At 34.9% G+C, this 24,710-nt stretch overlaps 1 long non-coding RNA gene and 2 other non-coding genes across 6 annotated transcripts in view; 1 reads left to right on the top strand and 2 right to left on the bottom strand.

Moving 5' to 3' along the window:
* The first annotated feature begins 7,451 nt into the window (after positions 1 to 7,451).
* LOC149785439 (uncharacterized) overlaps positions 7,452 to 24,710 on the top strand; it is a 36,222-nt gene continuing 18,963 nt past the window's right edge. Inside the window, exons 1-3 of one of the 4 annotated variants that reach the window (XR_016413506.1) lie at positions 7,452 to 7,598; positions 13,568 to 13,733; positions 18,623 to 19,544. This is a non-coding gene — a long non-coding RNA (uncharacterized LOC149785439). Of the gene's footprint in view, positions 7,599 to 13,567; positions 16,424 to 18,622; positions 19,545 to 24,710 lie in introns of those variants that run through there. The other 3 variants (XR_016413505.1, XR_016413507.1, XR_016413504.1) reach the window with 3 other exon arrangements.
* On the bottom strand, positions 20,545 to 20,615 carry Trnag-gcc (transfer RNA glycine (anticodon GCC)). The gene has a single exon. It is a non-coding gene; the product is annotated as a tRNA-Gly (tRNA).
* Positions 23,907 to 23,977, bottom strand: Trnag-gcc (transfer RNA glycine (anticodon GCC)). Its single transcript has one exon. It is a non-coding gene; the product is annotated as a tRNA-Gly (tRNA).

The following is a 24,710-nucleotide window of genomic DNA, read 5'->3' as shown; positions in this document are numbered from 1 at the left end:
ACAATACTAACCACCATGGTCTGAGAAAACAACACATATATTCTCATAACTATGTATACGTATTATAAAGGTCGCAAACCCCCGCCATCAGGCCCAGATACACACGACAACAAGAGTGGTAGGATATAAACAAAATAATTCTTAGGCCCCAACCATCTTAAGACATAAGGTGACCTAAGCCAAGTCAAAAGGCCCCTCCCCCCCCCACACACAATGCGGAACTAAATAAACAACGACAACAACACGGTCCCCAATTATTAACACGACATGTAAATCCAACACTGATACTCAGACCAAACATACTAATTTATACAACAAAAGGGGCACAACATACCTTCCAAATTCAATATAGCTATTAAACAAAGAATCGTGGCGATAAAAGACCAGTCGCAAAATCAAGATCTAAGGCAATGGAAGTCGAGTCGAAACAGAAAAGCAAACTCTAGCAAAACAGCAAAACACTACAACAGCACGAAGAAGAAAGAAAGAGGGTATCAGAGAAGGAAGGAGGAGTAAAGAAGAAAACGGACATCGACTTTCAAATTGCCAATTTATATGAGGTTCCTTCGGCTGCTGAAGACCTCTTTCGATACAAGCTCTATCCCCACAATCCTAACTCGATCCTTTGTATACCACCATCAAAAATGAAAACCGAAAGTAAACACAGCGTGACCCAAACATGTATTGAGTGCCTGACACCCAGCTGATTGACAACATTTCGGAAAATCAGAAGTACACCATGTACACCAGATTCCAACTTTAATTAAAAATAGTAATGAAACTAAACAACTCAAAGGATTAGGAAAATTACACGAGTGGCTTTCACACCATTGGAATAGATTTTCTGTCCACTAGTACAACTGGACTTGATTTGATCTTACGCGCTTTGCAGTTTCTGGCCGTACAGCTTTCCTGTGGCGTTTCGCGTCCCGCGGGCCATTGACTCCTCTCCTCGGCCGGACATGTTCATGAATTAAAAAGTACGACATTCGCACATAAAAGCGGGACTGTAGTGGCTCCATTCCTACAGTCCTGATCAATTGAAAATCTCGACCTTCGAGACTTAACCAGTCCCGAAAGCACTAGTTGCGTAGGCGACTTAAATCCTTTAATTGATTGATTGACTGACCAAGGTGCAGCAAGAAAACTGAACACAACTGGATCACAATATGCTAAGGCATATTCAAAATTGGTAGCTTGGTATAACTTTCAGTTTGCCAAAGCAATACTTACCAATTATTTCCAAACCTATTTTTTTTATTTAATTACTCAAATAACTTCGAATTACTTTTAAATTGCTTAAGGGAAAAATTCTCCCTTTTAATTTATTGTACCTCGGTATAACTTTCAATTTGCCGAAGCAACACTTACAAATTTTCTGAAAACACAACTCAGATAATGTGGTTTTACTTTTAAATAGTTTAAGGGAATAACTCTCTCTTCTAATTTATTGGCATTTTATATACAACCACATACCACGAATTGATTTTGTTACTATATAAACCTTAACTACATAAAAACAATGTTTTCGATCACGTTCGCGTGATGGAAGATTTCAGTCCGATTTATGCGCTAAGGTGCAACAACATCAAAACGTAATTTGATAACAATCTGCTATGGCATATATTATAACTATAACACAAATAACAAAACGCAAAACATGCACTCATGAGACAAAAATACAAGCATATAGACACCTTATTATATTCAACACTAAATATTTTTGGTTTAACCGTATTATTCAAAAAATTTCCACACTGATAGGTTTAGATAAGGGAAACAACTATATTTGATTTGACTCAGATAGAGCCGTATTAACAACAAAACGGCACAACTACAACCAAACACGCATCATTACACAACACAATGGACTAAGCTGACTTTGGCAGAGTCACTCTTTAATACATGAACTACAGGGGATAAGGGAAAGAACTCTATCCTGGGACTTAATAGTCCAAAGGAGAGGTAGTACTACCCTAAGTTCTAAGCGAAGGAGGATAGAAACCAGGCCCACTGCCAGCCCAGGCACAGAGAAGGGAGTATATCCACCCAAACTTTCATGGGATAATTAAAACTCTATGATATGATGAACAAAACATAGATCAACCCGGACTAAATTTTATCCTTATTTATTCTTTTTGGGGACACATAACATTTATAACACATCTTTGGATGGACAAGGAAACCCATAGCACACAACACTTTTTGAAAACCAGGGTGTCACTTCTAAGTCTTAACCAACTATATATGTTGGGATGAGGCTATGAGGTGTCGACAAAGGGGTTCGAACCCCGGTAGAGTCATACCAAAGACTTACAAAAATGGTACTAACAGCTGCCTCGCTAGGTGCTCAGCATTAAGAGGTTAATGTAAGGACTGGTCGGCATTGTGTCAGGATAATGTGTCTGGGTGGGACAGTTGCTATGAGCCTGGGGCATGATGCCGCAGTGCTAGACATCACTTTAAACTGCCACACTGCAGACATCGTAGCGACATGATTGAATTTTTTTTTAAAGCTACGTTAAAAATCCAAATCACACACACACACTTTTAGGTGAGAAAATTTATGAATCAAATGAAAACCTTATAGAAACGATATATATATATATATATATATATATATATATATATATATATATATATATATATATATATATATATATATATATATATATAAGGGAAACAACTATATATGACTTGACTCAATTAGCTGGAAGCATTACAAAATTATTGATCACTAAGGGCAAAATTGTTTACTATAGCGGCTTGCCTGAGTAGGAGAAGAGGGTTTTAGCATTGCATTTTTTAAAGGCCCTCTGCTAATAAATAATATAACTTAGGTAAATATTCGAGTCTTCTGTGTTTTAAAATTTAAAATCATTATGCAGGCAATTAAAATATTTTTGACGAAAACACAAGGCATGTTCATATTGGCCAGCACAACACACGTCAAATGCGCATTATCATCAATTATGACTGCTCTTCTACTCTAGTACATTCACAGTTGTCTGTGTCAGCTGGTCTATACATGTAGGAAATTAAAATGCATACCAGAGCAGGTTATTGGTAAGGTAAATCTGAAACAAAAAGTCTTACTGAAGTCAAATCTTTCATACAGTCAAGTATCAAATTTCATTTATGGTGACTGGAGGAATCAATCCACTTTATGCTCATGGGCCTTCAATGGTCCCATTCCTCCACAGAAAGGTCTTCTTTTCTTTCCGTATTTTAAATCTAGAGGCTAATTTTCCTTCCCATTTTACTAAGTGTTTTGAGAAACGCTGTAGCTCAGTTGGTAGTGTCTCCGACTCATAATCCAAAGCTGCCTGGGTATATCAAAAGGAAAGGCATATAGTTTCCACTTCCTTTGCATAATATAGCAAATAATGTGTTTAAACGGCCGTTAAAACGCACAAAATAAACAAATGCGTTCATTCACTGGTTAATGTTTTGTGGAGTAAAAGTTTAGATATTTATATTTTAGAAATGGGGCAGTGGATTTTTGTTTTTGAAAGTGTCTAAACCACTTTAACATAATATTATTAAAAGTATTAGGACGGAATTTGTCAGTAAAATTATTAGGATTGAAATTATCTCTAAATTATATTAAAAGTTATTTTTCGTTAAATTATATTGGAAGTAATTTTCTATTAAAATATATTAAGATTATTTTTTATTTATTTCTGTACTACAGCTGTATACTATTTTAATAAAGATTGTGCCTTACGAGAAATTGCAAAACCCCTTGTAATATACAATATATTTCCCTTGTATCCAAAATTTTTAGACTCGATTGTAAGTTATGCTGAATAGGCAAATTCATTTTTGAGGAGTATGCTAGAAGATTCACGTGCTTCGTAAAACAAATAAGCTGATGTAGCAAATTGTCTGTTTGATGACGTACCACGCCATACCACTGCAGTCATTCTCTTCTATAGGAAATATATCTACTGTGTTAGTCTCTTTATCACTTGACACGGTATAGGAGATATGGTACTAATGGTATGGAAAAATGGGAACCAGCCTAAAAATGGGTGGACCTAAAATAGAGTATATATGGGTTAGGCTGACCAGGATTTGTTAATAATGTAAGTTATATTGTAGGAAAAAAGAACCTTGTTAGAGCTTATCCTAGTTGTAAGTGGGAAAAAAATAATAGAGACATTGTTTTATTGATGGAATTTTAGTCCTTTAACAGTCTTGAGTTTGGAACACTCATGACTAAAATTAGCACCTAACTCTTTGGCGCGGAATTGAAAGCATATGTTTCAAACACATGCAGGTCCAGAAAATACCGCGGCTCATATCCCTTTCTCAACACAGAAGCTGACATCCAGGTTTCATCTATACTGATAAATATAGGTTTGATCATAAGCACTCAAAAATTTTAAGTTCTTGAATTTTTAATATGGTGTTTGCATAGGTTTACTATGGGAACTGAATTAGTTCCGTGAGTCCTATACTGTTCTCCCGCAAGCGATCGTGTCAGACTCTCTAAGGTCTCACTAAACAGTTTATCTAGTGAATTTTCATCCGACAGTGACCTGTTGTAGAAAAATGAGAATAATGTTACACTGAAGATATAAATAAAAACAAACTAATGATTTTTGTAGCAAACATACATGTGAGATTTTGACCGTGGCAATCAGGTTAATTCCTAATGCAGCTGGTGGTTTTTATGTTGAAACATTACAGATTTACCTTCTGTGTGAATTTATAAATGCTAGGCTTGTGATAATTAGGTTCATGCCTTCTACCTTAAAAATTAGGGGTGTCAAAATACGAAACTATCCAGGACACACGGTACTAATTATACGGAAGAACTGTGAACCAGTCTAGAAATAATAGAGTATTTACAGGTTTGGTGGTCCATAATTGGTTAATAATGAAAATTAAAATTTTAGGAAAAATATCTTTTGAGAGCTTATCCTATATGTAATGTAAAAAAAATATTGACAAATTTCTACTGATGCAATTTTAGCATTTTTACAGACTTGACTCAGGAATACTCAGTACTGAAAGTAGCACCTGATTCATTTGGTGCAGAATCAATAACACGTGTTTCATGCACATGTATGTAAACAAATTGCCGCGGGTCATATGGTGTTCTCCACACATAAGCTTGCACCAAGGTTAGATGTGCACGAAAAATTATAGGTGTCATTATCAGCACCCATAAATTTTAAGTTATTGAATTTTGAATATGATAGTGTTTCCATATGTTTACCATTGGAGTGGAATTAGTACCGTGAGTCCTCCTGTGAGACCTAAGACATGACACTCAAAACTAGGCGCGCTGCGTCAGGTCTCACTGGATAGTTTCGTATTTTAAGGCATGAACCTAATTATGACAAGCCTAGCATTTATAAATTCACACATGAGCTAAATCTGTAATGTCGTTAGATTTACTTTGAATTAAGCTTGGAAATGGGTTGGCTTGTTGGTGACTGCCTGTCACAGTTAGATGAGCATTGGAGATCAAATGCGTAACTTGGGCTGCAAATGAGCAGCTGACTTGGCTTACGTATTTACGTGTGTCTGCTACAGAGGTAAATATCTAAAAATCTAGAAGGTTGAGGGGTGATCAAAAGTATGCTAACTTGTTATAGTACTAGTGGTGATCTTTATTGATGCATAAGGCACATACTGATTCTTTTAGGTGCCTTGTCACAGGAAAATATTCAAAATAGCTATTTTCTGTCAAAAATGAATGTAAAATATAGGGGTTGGTGGCAGTGTTGATTCAGTATAAAACGCACAAAATAAACAAATTCTTTCATTCACTGGTTACTGTTTTGTGGAAATTTAGTAAAAGTTTAATATTTATATTTTAGAAATGGGGCAGTGGATTTTTTTTTAAAGTATCTAAAACACTTTAACATAATATTATTAAAAGTATTAGGACGGAATTTGTCAGTAAAATTATAAGGATTGAAATTATCTCAAAATTATATTAAAAGTTATTTTTCGTTAAATTATATTGGAAGTATATTTCCACTAAAATATATTGAGATTAAATTTTTTTATTTCTGTACTACAGCTGTATACTATTTTAATAAAGAGTGTACCTTACGAGAAATTGCAGAACCCCTTGTAATATACAATATATTTCCCTTGTATCCTAAATTTTTAGACTCGGTTGTAAGTTATGCTGAACAGGCGAATTCATTTTTGAGGAGTAGAAGATTCATGTGCTTCTTAAAACAAATAAGCTGATGTAGCAAATTGTCTGTTTGATGACGTACCACTCCATACGACTGGAGTCATTCTCTTCTATAAGAACTATATCTACTGTGTTAGTCTCTTTATCACTTGATACAGTACAGGACACATGGTACTAATGGTATGGATAAATGGGAACCAGCCTAAAAATGGGTGGACCTAAAATAGAGTATATATGGGTTAGGCTGACCAGGATTGGTTAATAATGTAAGTTATGTTGTAGGGAAAAGAACCTTGTTAGAGCTTATCCTAGGTGTAAGTGAAAAAAATAATAATATAGACATTGTTTTATTGATGGAATTTCAGTCCTTTAACAGTCTTGAGTTTGGAACACTCATTACTAAAATTAGTACCTGACTCTTTTGTATGGAATTGAAAGCATATGTTTCAAATACATGCAGGTCCAGAAAATGCCACGGCTCATATCCTTTCCTCAACAAAGAAGCTGACATCCAGGTTTCATCTATACTGATAAATATAGGTTTGATCATCAGCTTTCAAAAATGTTAAGTTCTTGAATTTTTAATATGGTGTTTGCATAGGTTTACTATGGAAACTGAATTATTACCGTGAACCTTATACCGTTCTCCCACAAGCGATCGTATCAGACTCTCTGAGATCTGACACTCAAAACGAGGCACACTGTGTCAGGTCTCATTGAATAGTTTCGTATTTTAAGGCATGAACCTAATTATCACAAGCCTAGCATTTGTAAATTCACACATAAGCTAAATCTGTAATGTGGTTTAGATTTACTTTGAGTTAGGCTTGAAAATGGGTTGGATTTTTGGTGACTGCCTGTCACAGTTAGATGAGCATGGGGGATCAAATGCGTAACTTAGGCTGCAAATGAGCAGCCGACTTGGCCTACGTATTTACATGTGTCTGCTACAGAGGTAAACATCTAAAAATCTAGATGGTTGAGGGGTGATGAAAAGTATGCTGATTTGTTAAAATACTAGTGAACTTTATTGATGCATAAGGCACATACTGATTCTTTTAGCTGCCTTGTCACAGGAAAATATTTAAAATAGCTATTTTCTGTCAAAAATGAATGTAAAATTTAGGGGTTGGTGGCAGTGTTGGTTCAGTATAAAAACCACCAATTGCATCAGGAATTAACCTGATTGCAGCAGTCAAAATCTCACATGTATGCTTTATAGAGAAATCATTAGTTTGTTTTTATTTGTATTTTCAGTGTAAAATTATTCTCATTTTTCTGCAGTAGGTCATTGTTGGATGAAAATTCACCAGATAAACTGTCCAGTGAGACCTCAGTCAGCCTCTGCAACAAAATGCTATTCAGTGAAAGAAGATTCTAACAATCGGCCATTTTTATTCTCCAGTCAAGTTCGTAACATCACAAGATACCAATGGTAAGTAGATACACATTTCAATTTAATGATTTCTTTCATTTTTACAGTGAAAGCATAATATTAATGCTTGTTTGGTTGTAAGATTCATATGATGTAACTGTATTATAATAAAAGCATGTTTGCCCCGTAATTAATGGTCATGCAAAACATGATGCAGACTTTAAATAAAACGAATAATGTTGATGATGGTCATTTTTTTTTTTTTTGAAGCACGAGAACTGTAGTAGCCATAGATAATAAATGCTTATAGCATGGTCATGTATTCACAGTTCTTCGTCTGTCTATGAGCAAAAGTTTTTAATACTTCTACTACGAATTACACCTGCAGGATTGCCGTAAAACTCGTCATACATTCTATTACCGCATTACTACTTAGAAAACATTCCCCAAAAAGCCAAAAAGTTTCATTGTACTTTTTTAATTTCTATCATACTGCAGCAGTAATCAACATTTGGTGCATTTGTCACAGCAAATGACCTTATGTTCCAATTAATGAGACTGCCAAGCAAAAGTGGCAGACGCAGGCTTAATGTTGAAAAAAGAAATAACTGAAGGAAAAAATTAATATTGGGTTACAAAATTATCTCAGATTACCCTCATGACTAGTTCTGATATAGGACCCTATATATGATAATAGCTCTTTTATAGTGCCATTCTGATATTATGTATGATCATCATGGCAGTTATCTGGAAAAACTTGTCATTACTACTCATAAAAGAAAATTCAGATCAATATGGTATTTTCAGCAGAAACTTCTTACAATATTAGGTTGGTACTAAATAAAAATGGTACCATTCTTACATCCATTATGGTTGCCAAAATTATTTACTATCATTTTAAGTATGTGCGGAGCAAAACCTATCCTGAAAGCACAGTGTGTGTGTGTGTGTGATTTGAATTTTTAACATGGCTTTAGCAATTTTTCAGTTATATCGCTACAATATCCACAGTGTGGCAGTTTATAGTGATCTCAAGTACTGGGTCATCATGCCGCAGACATGTAGCATGATGTCTCACCCAGTCACATTATCCTGACACCAGGCTGACCAGCTTTAACACTAACCTCTTCATGCAGAGCATCTAGTGATTCAACCGAATCACCATTTTAATAAGTCTTTGGTATGACGAGGCTGGGGTTCAAACCCACGACCTCCTGCATCCGAGACAGATGCTCTAACCAACAGGCCACTGGAGCCGTCGCAGTTTGAATAAATGTAACCATGAAACATGGACTGTGCTTTCAACAGGAAGAAATTTAGCCATGACACTGGTTGATTTGAAAACCTTGTTATCAGTCAAGATTATCAGATTCAACACTTAGCAGGTAGAAACAAGAAATGGCTTTATCATGAATTCATGTAAATTCTTTTGGTCCAGGGGTGTCAGCTCCTTGGAAGGACTCTTTCATTGTTGTTGTTGTTTTGTTTTTTTGTTTCAGCTGCTGCTTTTAAATAGGAATCCAGTTTTCCAACAGTCTGAGATGTGGCTCCAGTATGCATGTAGAATTTTGACATTTGTTATATTATAATTATTATTCTTAACACGCATTCTCTGTTATTATTATTATCATTATTAGTATTATTATATTTTGATCTGTTGATATTATTATTCAAGAGAGTTCAGAGCGGACATGCAATTTTGACAGAACAGCTTGTCATCCTTGAATCCCAATGGCATAAGGGGATGACAAGCAAGGGGAAAAAATGTAGCCCTTTGATATTGGAGGCTGTGTCAAAATCTGGATTGAATGAAAAGGTGGTAAAGGTAAAATTATTTTGTCATTATTCTATTGATATTTCATTATAATTACATTTTTTCGAAAATTTAACGTTCAGAATTTTCAGTCAAAAGTGTTGTTGATGTTTATATTTCTTATAAATTAATGAGTATCACTTGCATTCATTTTATCTCAGTTACTGCAAACCTTAAAAATTGAAGTGAAAATGAAAGTTCCTCATACAACCATATTGATTAATAATGTCAGTCACAAAGTACTTATAGGTGATCATAAGGCATTCAAATGCTGTAAAGTGTATAAACAGTTTAGATTGTCTTGCTCAGTTTAACTCAATCATTTAACATCACATGATTACCTCTCATTTAACTTGATGTAAGAGAGGAGGGAAACATTTATAATGAAAAGAGTGTTTTTTGTTTTGTGGTTTAACACCATTTTTTCAGAACATGATAGACTATATATAATGGCTAGTATATTTGGTGGAGGAAGAACCCCTGACCCATGGGATGCTAGTGGCAAGATTTTTCATATGCCCATTTTGACCATGGCATGAATTGAACTTACAATAACAGATGTGAGATATTAATGATCTTAGACCAATCAGCATTCTGGGACACCCAGGAAGGAAAATAAATTGTCACTTTTCTCAGTTTGATCAATGCATAGAAGATATTTTATCATACCTTGTTAAAAGCTACAAATGGTTATTGTTACTTTTGAAACAAATGTTGCCTTTCCCATATTTAGCAAAATTAAGTCATGTTGCTAGTTGATGTTGAAGTACTTAAGTCTTGTAATTGCCAATATATCATTTAATAAATTTTCTCTTTGGAATGCCTAAGCATAAAAATCAAAATATTTTATAATTCAGAACTGGATTGGAAACACTTTTAGGAAGAAGAACAACAGACATTACTCTTGCTCAAAAGGTTTCTATAGCAAAGGTGTCTCTGGATATAACCAGTTTGTTTAAAAAAAAACGTATTTGCTTGTTTTTTTGCCTTGTTAATTGTCAACATTTTAATTGCTTAAAATGAAATTGTTTTGTGTAAATTTTATTCATAAATTTTTTTAAAATGCATTTTTGGTCCATTTGTTTGCATAAAGCATAAGTGAAGCTAACATAACAAAATAGGCATCATTTATTTGCTAATCAATTGCAGGTGCTGGAATACTCACTCAAAAGAACAAAGTTTCTTTGGACTGTAGGTGGGTCAGTCCCTTTCACTAGATAATTAAAATGATAAGTATTAGCTGTTAATTAGTCACACTAACTTCATACATGTTTATTTAAATCTAGCCTTTGGCTGTTATGTTGATTGGCCATGGCTGACCAGAATATGAAATGAGGGCATTCTGGAGGAAAACGAGGCATATCATGAGGATACATCATTGGGAGAAACGTCACAATCCTTTGAGAATTTCACATGTATTTCACCTGAAAGTTCAGGTCCCATAGAATCCTGCATTTGTATTTGTAGAGGTCTGTGTTATGAGCAAGTTAGACATTTCAGCTGGAGAAGCAAGTGGCTAAAATGTACAAATAATATACTCTTCCTTCTCTAATTAATGATTAGAAAACTTTAATTATAGCCAGATGACTTGCACTGCCAACAAATGAACGTCATTATGACTCCTGAAATTACATATTAAAACCAGGTCATGTAGTCAGTCAGGTAGGCAGTTCTAAATGGAAATTTGAAGTTAGAAGGGCATAAAAAGTGATGGTTTTAGTTTAGGGAAATTAAAAAGTAATTGTAAAAAAAAGCTTACAGTTCATTTGAATAGCGTATTTATAGGTCTTGCAGAAAAAAAACTGAACAGTTGTTGCCTGCTTTTTTTCTGAGCCAGATATTGCAATGTACTATTTTGAGTTTACGAACTTTAGCTGCATATTATGTGGCTCAGATTTAGTTATGAAGGGTCAATGCCTTTATTTTCCTCAGATGCTAGTTTATATTAATAAAGGTTTTGGACCCATCTGGTGGCCTAAGTGGTTAGAGCATCTGCCTCAGATATGGGAGGTTGTGGGTTAGAAACTTGGCAGAGTCATACCAAACACTTGTGAAAATGGTACTAGCACATGCCTCAGTTGGTGTTTGGCATTAAGAGGTTACTATTGGGACTGGTTGGCCTGGTGTCAGGATAATGAGATTGGGTTTGGACATGATGCCTCATGTCTGCAGCATGATGCTTCAGTGATAGACATCACCAAAAACTGCCACATTGCAGACATAGTGATTTAACTAAAATTGTTAAAGCCACATTAAAAAGAAATAACACACAATAAAGGTTTTGCTCTGTCCATCTGTGTTTATGATAATTCAGTGAGAGTTTAATTTAAAGCTCTTTAAATATTCCTAATTTTTTTCCATGTATGCATTGTTCTGGTTTCCTACTGATAGCTGCAATTGACTGCACAGATCATGATTTAGACTAAGTACCTGTAGGTTGCAAGCAGGACTATTCACTTGTAAAGCTGAATTGAACTTTGTATTTTGAAACAAGTTTCCAGTGATTATAATTTGAAACCAGTCTACTCTGCCTTCAGAAACCATTTTCTTCTTATTCAAAAATGTTAAAGAAATGCATTTATGTCCAGGATCAAACCAGATTAAAAATAAATTCATGTGGAAAAATAAAAATAAATTCATGTGATTTTTGGGGTGAAGATATTCTTCTGCACAAAATTCTTTTCATTAACAGTAAGTTCTTTATAGCTGAGACTGATACACAGTGACTGGAAATGTTTTGTTTTAGCCACCAAATAACACCCATTAAAAATTGTTATGTAAATGCGGTTCCCATTGTACATTATTACTTGCTAAGGGAGGTGGATTTGTGGAAGGATCCAGAGAAGCATCATTCACAGTACATATGTTTTTAAACCATGTTGCCTATATACTTGATTATTAAGCTTAAAAATAACGATATCCTTTTATTTGCAAAAGATATGATAGTGGATCTGTGTCACTTATGTGGACATGTACCAAATATTTGGAAAATTAGGAGGAAAGATGAATTTTACATTTGTGTGGAAAATGTGCACCATAACTTTCGCATACCACTTCTACAAATTTTAAGTTGATTGAAAAATGCATTGCTATGAAATTTTCAATAATAGTTGATTTCATTTGCACATTTTTATAGTTTAAAACAAACTCATTGGGAATATAAGAATGTAAAAAACAAATATTTTAGTAGCATTTTCTTTTGTAACAATTTATCATAAACTAGCAAATATTTATCATAATGGAATGCAACAGTTGATGGGTTTTTATACTGTTATTAGAAAAATGTTAAATTCTACTTAAGATAGAAAGGTAGTAGATATTTCCGATGGAACACTTTTACAGGTAACTTCAGCCTGCTACCTACATAAACACAGCAAGGTTAATGGAATTAAGGTAAATTCACTTCTGCTATGCCTTTGAGCTTACAGCTCAAATGACCAGTGTTCCTAATTTGCATATAAATTTGGAATGGATGGTATATGGCAGCTCTCAGGAGTTTTCTATCCTAGTGTTATATACTGTCCCTAGTTTTGTTGTTGTTGTTGTTGTTGTTGTAGGGTTTAACGCCATTATTCAACACACGATAGGCTATACATAGCGGCCAGTATTAATGGTGGAGGAAGAACCTGGGAAATCCCCGGAAAGAACCACCAACCCTTGAGAAGTTACTGGCAAGCTTTCTCACATACCCACATTGGCTGAATCCGAGACTCGAACCTATGCAGACAGAGGTGAGATGGCAGTGATCCGTAACGGAGAGTGTTTTAGACCACTTGGCCACTCAGGGCCCCGTCCCTGGTTTTAACATAAGCCTTATTCATACTTCCACTACATGTATACTTCTTCAAAGCCTTATTGACCTTCAGCATCTTTTATTTATTGAAGTTCCAAAGTTCCATATATTTAGAAATGGAAATGGAAGTGATTTGTAAGTGAACTCTACAGGTTTATATAAAATCGACTAAATGGGGTTCACTTTCATGAAGACAAGTGTGGCAAAATCTTGCACCAAAGTAGAGCACATTATAATCACTCTTTATCCCCATGAATGACCAACTGCTATTATCATCAAAACTGGGTGGCTTTCAATAGCAGGAGGACCATGCACATGTATGTAAAATACATGTATAGATGTAAATATATATGTATAGATCTAAATTAACAGTTATGTTTTTATGTCAGTATGGATCACAAGTCTGTTATGTTTTACTTGCAGCTAAAGCAGTGGGGAAGCACAATAAATTTCCGTATAAGAAGATAGCTGCAGGGAAGATGAGGATTGAGGGGCTGCCAGAGGATGTGTTGCCACTTCAGCTTCCCTCCCATTATGGAGAAAGGAGACTGAAAACCTTTCTTAAATGTCAGGAAATTAAAGTGCAAAAGTAAGAAATCTTATCTTTGAAACAACCCAGAAAGTTATTTTTGGGTTGGAAACATTATCTTGTCTGTTTTTGATGTCAATATAATGTCAGCTTCCCTGCAAGTTTTACCAAGGTCAGATTGTTATAATTTTCTTCATATCATTTTTCTGCTATAAATTTATCATATACCTTTTTAAAAACCAAACTTACAGAAATAATTGCAATTTAAGATTCATCTGTATGCTAGACTATATATCTATCGATCTGTCTGTCTGTCTGTACCATTTTACCAGCACTGAACAACATTTCACCAACCACACACAACTTCATAGAGTCAGCACCCATTGAAATTCCACCAGTCTCACATACCAGGCCTAAACAACATTTCACCAACCACACACAACTTCATAGAGTCAGCACCCATTGAAATTCCACCAGTCTTACATACCAATTTACCAGGCCTGAACATATTTCACCAACAACACACTTCATACAGTCAGCACCCACTGAAATTCCACCAGTCTCACATACCAGTTTACCAGGCCTGAACATATTTCACCAACCACACACTTCATACAGTCAGCACCCATTGAAATTCCACGAGCTTCACATACCAATTTACCAGGCCTGAACAACATTTCACTAACCACAAACAACTTCAAAGAGAAAGCACCCATTCAAATTCCACCAGTATCGCATATCATATCACCACCAGTGCAGACCACTTCACAGTTCACCTCCACAATCCATAAATGAATCTACCAGTACACAAGGGACATATATAGAAACCATCAAAAGACTTACAGATAACCAAGTAGAACAAACAGAAAGTCATTCACAATGGACAAAATCAAAAGCAAATCCTGGACCTCCTTACGTGTGTTTGAAAAGAAAATTGGAGCATAAAAATTTGGGTATCCTGGAATTAATACTTTCTCCAGAGTGTTATACTTCAACTAAATCTGTCTCGATATTAGTAACATCAGTGATAAGGACTATTCAAGTCATGAATATTGAGCATGTTTCCCCTAATACAGTCAAGTTAAATTTAATATTGTTTTCAACTATATGTTATATACTAATTTGTCTTTGCTATGCAATCTAACTCTACTAGAGTGGTGGTGTTGTCAACATTATTGCTGATGGTTTGCTGAAAACTCAGTTTAAAAAGCATACAGAAAGCTTAAGTTTTACAAACATTAGGAAAGATTTAACAAGGAGCCAGGAGGCTGAAACCTTGGATCAGAAGAGAAAATATGTGTGTTTCCAGTCAACCGACTATCCCTGTTTTTCACTGCCGACCCTAGAACTTTCTTCCCCCTGGGTAATTTTTTTTAAACTTCCGAAATTATTTTGTACATCTAATTGAGTGGGTTGAGCCCAGCACATGTACTTGAACTGCTTAGAATATTATATATTTACTATTCATTATAATATATATGTTTCAAATTTTAAAAAAAATACCCACCTACCATAATTTTAAAATGAATACAATAACCAGGTCATGTATATATTAATACAAATAAGCATTCACATTGTCTTTTGTCTGCTGCTAGTAACTTTTTAAAATCAAGCTTACATTATTTTAAGAGTGCAAATTAAAACTAATAATTGAAAAATAAGGGCACAATCACCAGATCTTAATCAAGTTTTGGAAACCACACAGGGTATATAAATATTAAATTTGGTCTGGTTTAGAACTTCAGTTTTTGAGTTATGTACTTGAATGTGAAACACTGATGGACAGCATAATACCAGTATTTGTCTTTCTCAATGGGGGGCCCCGAGTGGCTGAGTGGTCTAAAGCGCTCTCCGTTACGGATCACTGCCATCTCACCTCTGTCTGCGTGGGTTCGAGTCTCGGATTCGGCTAATGTGGGTATGTGAGAAAGCTTGCCAGTAGCTTCTCGTGGGTCGGTGGTTCTTTCCGGGGTTTTCCCGTGTTCTTACTCCACCATTAATACTGGCCACCATGTATAGCTTATCATGTGCTAAAAAATGTCGTTAAACCCTACAACAACAACAACAACAACTTTCTCAGTGGTGGGAGGGACATAAAAAATACTAGCAACTTGTTGTCTAGAAGAGACATATAAACATTCTGGTACTAAAGTTACAACTCGTCAGAATATGTATATATGGTGAATTATGTAAATTTATTTACTTTTCAGAAGTCTATAGTGTGAAAGCGATCCACGCACAGAGAAAGAGAAGAGGCAGACAGATTTTACTGTACTCTTTATACTGCTCCAGTGGCCTAGTGGTTAATGCACCCGCTTCGGATGCGGGAGGTCATGGGTTCAATCCCCGGCAGTCATACCAAAGACTTACAAAAATGGTACTAACAGCTGCCTCGCTTGGCGCTCAGCATTAAGAGGTTAGTGTTAGGACTGGTTGGCCTGGTGTCATGATAATGTGACTGTGTGGGACATCATGCTACATGTCTGTGGCATGGTGCCCCAGTGCTAGACATCACTACAAACTGTCACACTGCAGACAATGTAGCGATATGACTGAAAAGCTGTTAAAGCTACATTAAAAATCCAAATCACACACACACACACACACACACACACACACACACATACACACACACACTGTAGTCCTCTACTGACAACAAACCTGAACATGAATATTCAGATGGGGGGAGGTAATATTGCTCTCATGATGCTTTTCATTTACAGTATAAACCTTGCAATAAACTTTACAATTATATAGAAATATTGTTGCTTTTATTTAACTCTACCAAATTTAAAGTTAAATAAACTTTAACTTACTAAGCTACAGAGAAAAACGGCCGAGAAATGCTGAAGGAAAACACCTTTAAATCTTATCAAGTGTCATATTTCATGCATGATTCTGGAAACAACCATTATATTTATGATATTCAGTGTTCAAACTTTGATCAGTCAATGAACAAGGTGTTACTCATATGCCATAAATAAAATAAAGCATCTCATGGTTTGTCAGAGCTTTCAGGTTATCGTGTAAAGGGCCTGACTCCCAATCGTTTAAAATAATGTTATCGACTTTTTCCAATACTCAGGATGTCGTAGCCAAAAACAGTTCTTGAAATTTCAATTCGGTAAAAATTATAATGAACTAAGTAAAAATGACAAGAACAAAATCAATCAAGGTTTCATTCAAAACAATGGATTCTAATAGTAAGAACAATTGATTCTAATTATCCATACGTAAGCATTAATCATTGGAGATTACATTAGCAATGATTAAAAAGGGTGATTAAAAGAGAATAATTTGAACATAGATGCATAAATGACTTTAATTGAACTAATATAAAAGACAAGAACAAAATCAATACCAGGTAAAACTAAATTTAATTTTATACTATTCTTAAAACATTGAAAATTGTAGCAGTAAAGGAGATTCTTTTTAAATGGGTGCGTTTTTTTATATGGCGTTCTTTTGAAATATGGCGATCTTGTGAAAAGTGGGGGCGTTTTGACATGGTGTGATTTTGAAATGTGAGCTATATTGTGAAAAGTGAGGGCATTTTAGACGGGAGCTAGTTTGCATTGGGGCGAGTTAATGTGTGGATATATATATATATATATATATATATATATATATATATATATATATATATATATATCAACACAGCTAATTGCTCTGTCAGAACTGAGGAATAAAAAAGTAAAATATGGAGTATAAATTTGGAGTTTTGAGCTTTGTCAATGCTGTGAAACAAGTACATACCGGTAATGTTTGGGGTATGCTAATCGAGTCTTGGATTTTGTTTAAAATATTTATAAGACGATGGATAGGAGGGTCTATAAAAGTAACCTGAATCAGTGTTTAATCGATTAAGTTTTCCAATGAGGTTAGTTCTTACTGTTGACTCAAAATGACCCGAAAGGCTGACACCGCTTGAAGGATTACCTATTAAGAACCAGAGTACCATAAATGGGTCATTATATACCTGCCATATAATGCTATTTTGCGAAAACCTTTATTCCTGTTTCATTCATAATGACATTAACATCGGACCTGTTAACCAGAAGCTGATAATTACCTTTTTGGTCTCATATGCAAGCCAGTCTGATTAAAGTCATATCTTCACTTTCCAACGTGATGATCTTGACACGACCCTTAAATGGTCATGTTCTGGTGACCCATGTTATTACCACAGTAGCTAATTTTATCAGCCAATCAGGTGAAGTCTTACATCTTCACATTTGGTAGGCTGAGTAGTATGACTGAAGAGCATCAATGTGTGCCCAAAAATTTGATTCACTTTCAAATTTCTGAAAGCTGAATTTCCATTGGCTAATTCAAAGGTCACAGAACATGACCCCTAAGTAATAATAATAATATTAATAATGACCTTATTTATAGAGGGTAACACAATTAGCTAAAAACTAATCAACATTGAGGCCCTCATACAAAGGAATTTATTTATTTAAGCTGCATCTCTGAAGCCACTGGATATACTGGGTTTGGAAGAAGGAAATAGAGTGGGCATTTCTAGTCTCAACTGGAATACTATTCCAGAGCAGAGTTCCAGAGTATTGGAAACTTTTTTTAAATAACTCCTTATTTGGTTTGGGAATTTTATACTGTTTGGTAGACATGGATCGCAGGTGGGGAGTATTACCAGGTAGCCTATACTGGAATAGTGATTGTAAATATTCCGGAGCACTATTATGAGATATCCTGTACATTAATTTGGCTTTTCTCAAACAGATTCGGTCTTTAATAGGTAATATTTTTAACCTACAAGCTAAACTTTCCTTGCTTTCTTTCTGAATTGATATTAGCCCAAATGCTCTTTTTTGAAGATGTGCCAGCTTTGCTACGTTTTTTTTCATTTGAATTACCCCATACTGTACTACAGTAGTCCAAATAGGGTTGTATGTAACTGTTATAAAATAGTTTTCTGTGTCTTTCAGGGAGAAAATGTCTTATTCTACTGAGAAGCCATAAACTTGAATTGACTTTTTTACTGATATGTTTGATATGTTCAGTCCATGATAGGTTATTATCTACCAGAACACCAAGTAGTCTGTCATGTAAATATGCTAGCCAAACTTCATTTGAATTACAGCAAAAATGAAACACAAGCTTTCTTGAGTTTCCTATCTGTCAAGGTCTGATTCAGCATCTGTGTCATCGACAATATAAGCATCAATTTCAACTTCCTCTGCCTTAGCATCATTTGCTTTGAGAAGCGATAAATATCTTGCAGTTCATCATCTGATACACTACTCTGAATGACGAAATGTTCATGCACTGCATGACATGTTGCATCACTGGCATTTTATTGTGCTGGATTTTTGTATAGGGACTGAATTTTTGGAAAGCATTTTCTATAAGTTTCTCATATTGAAGTTTGAGCAACAACAAGCATTTGATTTTTCCACGCGTATGCATTTTGAGACATAAGCATCAGAAATGCCAACATTCTGTGGTATAGTTCTGTGTTGAACTTATTTTGTATTTGGTACAGGAACATATCATTGCACAGAAGGCTGTGAAAAACCATGTTACACAAAACAATTTTCATTATTGCATTGGTTGATGATGTTTTCATTATTTAGTATACTATACCCATGATCTCAAATTATAGAAAAAGAAGAAAATCTGTTGTTTTATACTTTGTTTATTTGCCTAATTCAGTAATGACTGCAGCAAAGTTTTGCATTAAACTGTTTGTGCAACAGCGAGGCACCATTACACGGAATCTTGTGAGACAAGGTTTTGCAAAAACTTGGATTTTTTTTCCTTTTTAGATATCTGGCTGAAATAAATTTTAATTTTCAGTATTGTTACTGACTACGTTACCTATGATCCTAAATTTTGAGAATAAAGAAAATTCCGTGGTTTTGTAGTTTGTTATTTAACTTAATTCAGTAGGAAAATTAAAACAATTTGCAAACCACATTGTTTCTACACATCTAGCAAATAATAAATATCATGTATTGATTCCTTACTTTACAGTTGCCATTTTTGTAAGAGAAAATATTAATTACTTGCTTGTATGTTTTTGGTTTAATGCATAATAGTTTTTATAGATTTTTACGAAATTGTGATTTGGATGCAACCCAAATAGTCTCCATTCTAAAACAAGCTCAGATACTAGAATAGACGTGCCCGGTGTATTAAATTAGTGTGTATTTCAGTTTTAATAAAAAAGTAAAACAAGTTTAAAATCTTGTTAAATTAAACAAATGATTAAAAAAATTTTTAAAAATCACATTAAAATCTTGTTCTTTTTAATGCAACCTTATGTGCACAACTAATAGCTTTGGTATTGAATTCCAAGGGGTAGACATGTACGAGACTGACTTGTATGAAGATAAAAACAAGAGTAACACACTAATATATAAACTTGCATACAAATAGGTTTCGATGCAGGCAGTCAAGTATCATTAGTGAATTTTCTTGATTTACACAAAAATGTAGACGCCCATGGAGACAATCAAAATTATTCAACACGCGATACAGAAGATAGAGAGTGGATATACAGGGAGGTATTTTATGCACATATATATGTAGACAGACAAACATTGAGACAGATATTAGCGACTGAATCTATGCACCTTATGATCCCTCATAATGTTTTGTAAAACCAAATAAATGTATTGTTTGAGAAAAGGAATATAAAACATAGAAGTAAAATTTGACAAGACTACATGAAAATGTACCATCATCTGTGGCATCAAGATATGATTTTTCCAAGTCTTAAAACGGTAAACCCAAACTTGTAGGGTTTGAATTGTTTTGTTTGCATACAAAAGAAAAGTGGGTGAAAATTACACTGCCGCCAAAAATGTGGTGCTGTGATGGGCTATGCTCACTAGTAAAATAATTTTGCATCGGCCGGGAATCGAACCCGGGCCGCCCGCGTGGCAGGCGAGCATTCTACCACTGAACCACCGATGCACATGTTATTGTGTGTTCCTAAGCCCATATCTTGCTGACTGTTTCTTTAACACAACTGCCTAATGTCACTTAAACGTCTATGTCATCTAATTCCCTAGGCGTTGATTTATTGATTGACTGCCTAAGGGTCACAATACATGAAACTATAACAGACTGATACAGCATTTTTTATTTCTTTTTTAGTTTTGAATCCCTGACGATAAATTGTTCACAAACAATTTTCATATTGGTGACAGCCACATTCTTTCTCACTTGCATGTATCTTCATCAGATTCCCTTGAAATTCATTTAAGTAACGTAATGCCCATGAACGCAATAAAATCATTCCAAGGATGTCGTCTATAAATCAAACTCGGTACAGATAACAGCATGCCTCCTCCAAAACAAGATTTAAAAGGATAAAGAGAACGACATCTTGCTATTTCTGTAATCCGTCTTTGCCTATCAAAATGTACAATGTAGTGTCAAACTCGAAACAAAGCCATATTAATATCGTTGCATATCATTATTAGAGTAAGAACAAACAATTGTAGGCCTCTCCATTTTCTGCAAGTGTAATGGCGATCAGTTTTTTCCTTGAAAAAGTCGTTGAAGATGCGAAATGAATTTGATGTTAAGATAGGAAGCAATTAAAAGGTGTCAAGAAACATGTTTTCGTATTTTAGATATTAATGCACGCCATATAGCTACGATGTCGTAGCCTCAACTTAATTTGTTGTGGTTGAGATAGGAGTAAGGGTACTAATTATTAGTACTACACGCCATACAGACTTTCCTTTCCTAAAGATTGATGTACTGCTTGGAGCAAACCCGAAGTGATGATTGCTAATGCGCCTTAATATGTTTGATTCTTTTGAAAATGAACTGTAAAACTATTGTAAAGACAGTGAACTAGAATGGGAAGTTTTGCATCCATCGATACAAATCTACATGCAGTCATGCATAAACCTGGTATAATAGCGGGATGCCCGTGAATGAGGATTACGATTTAATGAGCGATCTCTCGTGATCCTACTTATCAATTCAGGTTTAAGTATATATAAAAATAAAAATATATTGGCTGCAATTAATATTTCTTAGATCCAAATGACTTCATTATAAATCCAAAATGCTGTATTATAACTGAGCAGTAATATTTAATAGCATTTGTTTTCATTGCGAAACATGTAACCAAAAAATAATTATTAAACCAATTGAGTCTTCGTCGTCGCAGGTTTTACGTATCTCAAATTATGTTAGTATCAGAAGGAAGAAGTGCGCGAACGACAAAAAGCTCTTTTCTATTTTTAACCCCCAACAACACTCGTATAGTGTCTGATGAAGGCGATGTCTATCTGCACTAGAATGAACCTTTTGACTCGAGTCTCCTGCAGCTGCTTTATTCTAATCTATGGTTGTTAGGCACTGTCAACTTTCATTGCAACACTGGCATGCATTTTAATGTAATTTAGTGAACTGACTTACAGTCTACCATGTTGCTTCTAGCACTTCTAAAGTATGACAATACTTGGGAATTAATATGCCTGGCGCGATATAAAAAAAATGCTGTATATAGGAGGATTAAAAAAATTGAACATTTCTCCTTTGCATTGAAAAATAAACATGAAAATTGAAAAGCTTATTAAATAAAAATTAACACTTAGTTGTTTCCAAAAGGCAAGATGATTGTCGTTTGCTTATGTTTATATTAGCCTTTAACAGAACAAAGTCATTCTACAGCAAGACTGTTATGGTAAAAGCAAACTATGACTGTATGTGTTTGAACATTTGTGGAATCTTCCATGCATAAAAATGCCATATTCATTTTTACGTATCTGCCAATAACATTGTGTATGAAGGCATGACCATCATAAAAGTAGCAGCAGGTATTACATGGCCCTAATATGTATGTGTAACTGTCGTATCACTAAAAGACAAAACAAGTCATTATAGAGATTGTAACGTAGATAATTTGTGATAGTTTATAAAATGAGAAGAGATTCTGTGGAAATTGACGACAATGATAATCGTGTTGAAATTTTTGTAAGACACGTTGAGAAAATAAATACATCAGTTGCCTAATCTGCAGTTAAATTGTTACTATCTCTCTGGTCACGAGTCGTCCACTGCTTCTTTTTATATAGCCTTTTTCTTTGGGGTGATCTTCTGTAAAAGTTTTAAGAAACAGTTGACATTTATTACGTTGTTATCTAATTCGAATGCATAATTGCTGATTGACTTCTGTTGTCCGCACATACACACAGGATGATTTGAGTCTATTGGTCTTGAATCAAACGCGGGCGCCCGCGTGGCAGGCGAACATTCTACCACTGAACCATCGATGCACATATCACATTTAGTTCGTAATCGCATATCGGCTGATCGTTTCTTTATCTCAACTGCCTAATGTCACTTAGATGTCTGTGTCATCTAATTCCCTTGGCGTTGATTTATTTATTGACTGCCTAAGGGTCACATTGCTTGCTATTAGAACAAACCGATACGTTTGATTTTATCGTTTTGAATTCGGGGCGATACATAGATAAATTTGATAAATAGTCTACGTCTACAATAAGGAACTACATCTTCCATCAACTATAAATAACAGAAAAATCATCCTAAGAGAAAACTGCGATCGAAAAACAAATTATAGCAACACTAAATTTCTTCTGGGCTTGAATGATGGAAAGATAATTCATAAATTATTGAAATGCATATGTATGCTTTGACACTTTTTCTTGCAGACGCTCAGATGGAGAAAATAATTTTTACAAATTATATATATTAACATCGTACTCCAAATGCTTGTTGTACAATTTTGTAAAACGAGATGAAGCTGAGAGGATCACGAGGGCATCTCCTTTAAGAAATCTGTTTCTGAAGTTAGGATGTTGCCGTGTATGGTTACAACATGGTATAGATGATAGAAAATCTTTATCTTCAGATTTTTATAAATAGATTCATTTGTATTAAAAAACGTGTGCCAGGCGGTAAAGGCATTATGGGGAAGATTCTCGTTATGGGTGCGAGAAGTCTCCGATTAAAATCCCAGACGAACCCATTTCCTTTAGTACACATGTACAAAGCTTTTACTTCGTATCTATGCAAATTATTGAGGCCATGTAAAGAAATGTTTTCTTGTCGTTGGTTTCATTACTTGATTTGAGAATTCCTGGCAAAATGTACCAGTATTTCAGTTTTAAATTGCCCATTCGGTCACGTATAGAACACAATATGCTTCGATGGAGGCAGTCAAGTATCATTAATAAACTTTATTGATTTACACAAAAATGTAGACATCCCTCTAGGCAATGCACCGGCCGGGAATAGAACCCGGGCCGTCTGCGTGGCAGGCAAGCATTCTACCACTGAACCACCAATACACATAGTACTCATCGTTCGTAAGCGCATATGGATGATCGTTTCTTTACCTCAACTGCCTAATGTCACTCAAAAGTCTGTCATCTAATTCCCATGGCGTTGATTTATTGATTGACTGCCTAAGGGTCACAATACATGCTACTAGAACAAACCGATGCAACATTTAGTTTTGTAGATTTGAATCTCTGACGATAAATGGTGTACAAACAATTTCCATATTGGTGACAGCTACATTCTTTCTCACTTGCATGCATCTTCATCATATTCCCTTTCATGAAATTCAGATAAGTAAGCAACAACACGCCCATAAACACAATAAAACCATCGTAAGGATGTCGTCTATCAATCAAACTCAGTACAGATTACAGCATGCCGCCTCCCAAAAAGATATAAAAGTGTCAGGAGAACGACATCTTGCTATTTTCTATAATCCGTCTTCGTCTATCAAAATGTACAATGTAGTGTCGAACTAGAAACATAACCATATTAGTGTCGTTGCACATCATTATTGGTGTGAAAACAAACGATTGTAGGGCTCTCCATTTTCTGCAAGTGTAATGGCAATCAGTTTTTCCCCCTGAAAAAGTCGTTGAAGATGCAAAATGAATTTGATGTAAAGATAGGAAGCAATTAAAAGGTGTCAAGAAACATGTTCTCTTATTTTAGATATTAATGCACGTCATACAGACTTTCCTTTCAGGTGTCCTTTCCTAAAGATTGATGTGCTGCTCGGAG

The sequence above is a fragment of the Sinohyriopsis cumingii genome, chromosome 13 (genome assembly GCF_028554795.1).
Source record: "Sinohyriopsis cumingii isolate HCF-2022 chromosome 13, ASM2855479v2, whole genome shotgun sequence".
Lineage (NCBI taxonomy): Eukaryota > Metazoa > Mollusca > Bivalvia > Unionida > Unionidae > Sinohyriopsis > Sinohyriopsis cumingii.
The sequence above is the reverse complement of the archived record's forward strand: the minus strand, read 5'-3'. Positions and strand labels throughout refer to the sequence as shown.